The sequence below is a fragment of the Pundamilia nyererei genome, unplaced genomic scaffold (genome assembly GCF_000239375.1).
Source record: "Pundamilia nyererei isolate P.nyererei 1_Seehausen unplaced genomic scaffold, PunNye1.0 scaffold00267, whole genome shotgun sequence".
Taxonomy (NCBI): Eukaryota; Metazoa; Chordata; class Actinopteri; order Cichliformes; family Cichlidae; genus Pundamilia; species Pundamilia nyererei.
In genome coordinates, this window is record NW_005187668.1 from 238,706 (window position 1) to 241,447 (window position 2,742).

At 40.8% G+C, this 2,742-nt stretch overlaps 1 protein-coding gene across 1 annotated transcript in view; it reads right to left on the reverse strand.

The window, feature by feature from the left end:
• ghrhrb (growth hormone releasing hormone receptor b) overlaps positions 1-2,742 on the reverse strand; it is an 81,055-nt gene that overhangs the window by 25,376 nt on the left and 52,937 nt on the right. The gene's annotated exons all lie outside the window — the stretch shown is intronic.

Here is a 2,742-nt window from a genome sequence, read left to right on the forward strand (position 1 = left end):
TGCCTGTGAATCGAAGGTTACAACAAAAACATAATATTAGAAACGTTTTTATTAGATAACTGTAAGTATTAATGGAGATGATGCAGGTGAAGGGTGCAAATGCTGGATTTGAATTAGCTGAATTCAAAGCAATGTTCTCCCACCATTGCCTGGAGTTAGAATAGTGGAGCGCAGCCACAGTGACCCTTATGGAGTAAATGATGCACACAAGGTCACCAGGTATATGGTGCAAGTTTGTGTTTGTGAGAGGAGGATACAAAGTTCACACTTAAAAAAAAATAAATCTGTTTCACTATTTGAAAATGCCTGTCCGACGCTTAAGCGAGGAGAGTGTGGGTTTGAGTCGTGGGTGGATTTAGCGTTATCCAGCTGTATTAGCCTCAGTATAAAGTGGCATGTAGAGCCTGCAGGCCTGCAGCCGCGGCAAATGGCAGGATGTGAATGGAGGTTGAAGGCCAAGGCTCCAGGGAGGGCATTAGAGCTCACAATGCTATTCCTATCGAGCAGCGCCAACTCATTCCTGAAGGAAGGCTTATACAGTGAACTCTTTGATTTTCCAATTCATTATATTCTCCCACTGAAAAGCCTGGATCACCTGCACAGTTACAGAGCTGGGCTTATTGGTACTGTCTGTGGAGGAGGAAATCCAGTGGGGTCCGAGAACCCACTAACACTGAGTTATGAGGTCATCAGCAGCTACCTCCGCCTCCTGATCCCTCCACGCAAAGTATACGCTTTCACTCTGCATTTTTTTCTTTTTTCTTTTTTTCATTTAAGCAGTGTTTTATTCAAGACTGGAAATTAGTCAAGTAAATCTTTTCTACACACAGCCTCTCACTTACTGTGCATGTTCTCTGCTGCAACTACTTATTCTGTTTAGCAACAATTTAGCAAAACAGCTGACACAACAAAAGGGCAGGCACTCAGTCAGCCAGTGATCTTAGAGCTATTTGATCAGTTCATATGAAAGTTTCATACCTTTAATTACATTCAATATAGGCACAACTCAACTCTTATAGTATGGACACCCTACAACAACAGAGCGAAAGCTCCAGCAATCAGACGACCCCGTGTGAGCAAGCACTTGGTAACAGTGAAAAGGAAAAATCTCCTTTTAATAGGAAGAAACCTTCAGCAGAACCAGTCTCAGGGAGGGAGGAATCTGCCGTGACCACTTGGTGGGTGAAGGAAGTGAGACAACACACATTGGAGAGAGCCAGAGGATGATTAATAATGATTAAATTCCAAGTGGTGTATAAACACAGAGAGGGAAGAAGACACACTCAGTAAATCACGGAAATCCCCAGTTGTTTAGGTCAGTTGCAGTGTAACTACGGGGGGTTCAGGGTCACCATATTTTAAACCTAATCCTGTAAATTTCTGTCCCCTAAATCTAAACTGGGAACTGGTTCCACAGAAGATAGTAGATTCTTCTGCTAAAAAAGAAAAAAAGAAAACAGGTAAAATAACAAAAAATGTGATTCAAATTTAGTTGATCTTGCTTGTAAGATTTCTTCCTTTTGCACTTCTGTAAGAATTTTACAGCAATGTGGAGAAGCTTCTGGGAGTGCATTAGAAAAGTTGCTTATCTAATGTACACTGTTTTCAAAGTAAACTGCAAGTTTAGACATTGTTACGATCCATGATCATGTCCCATGTCTGTTTCCATGGTTCCTGCCATAAGAGTGTGTGTGGGTGTGTGCAGGTTTCCCTCCTAGGTGTGTGTGTGGTGTGTGGTAGCTGTTGAGACAGGTGGAGACTGGAGAAGTTCCAGGGATTATCGGATGGCCTCTTAACCTCCAACTCACCTCACCACTCCCCTTTTCTCCTCTGTACCCAGTAAAGAGCCAGCTGTTTACCAGCTTTGAGTGTGTGTTGCTTCAAATTCAAATTCAAATTTTATTTGTCACACACACAACCATACACAGTATGACATGAGCTGAAATGCTTGTAGCTGTGCAATGCAATGCCCGACCATTAAATGACAGTGGTTTTACAGTATTTGCAATTTACAGGTTATACAAAATTTACAGATTTAACTTAGAAATTTACAGTAAAAAATGTGCAAATAGCAGAAAGAGATATTAATTATAGGAAGTGTGCATGAAGAAAAACCAGAGTGCGTGTGGTGATGTGATGTGTGTGAGAGTCCAGTCCCATTTTCTTGGGAGTAGCAGGAGTGGGGAGTCACACCTATGTTGTGTCTAGGTCTAGGCAAGGGTTGTAAAAGACATTTAGTAAAGACATTACATTTTGTTTCAGTGGCTTATTTTTACATCTCATGTTTAAATACTGATATATTCTTTGTCATTGTTTATCTTTCAGATATCCAGAAATGCATGGGGGTTTTTTTATTCTTAGTTGTGTCTGTATCTATCTGTCAGTGATTTGTTGTTATGAGAGACTGGAGAGAGTCTATTATGTTTTCTTTAAACCAGCCAGCTGGATGAGTCAGAGTTCTGGAAAAGGTGAGGGTCGTGTAAACAGTCAGGACAGCACTACTCTCTACAGTGTGCAGTCTAGAAAAATGTAGTTTTTGTAAACCACTCAGTGAAAACAAAACATTGGTGCTCAGAGATCTCTAAATATACCACAGTCACTTGCTGAGCTCTGAAGTGAAAATGGACAAATGCAAATGGTTTTAAGGTTCAAATCTTCCTTTTAGTGGCATCTAAAAAAAACAACAACATTCTTTTGTTGAGTTGGCTCACACACACACACACACACACACACACACACACA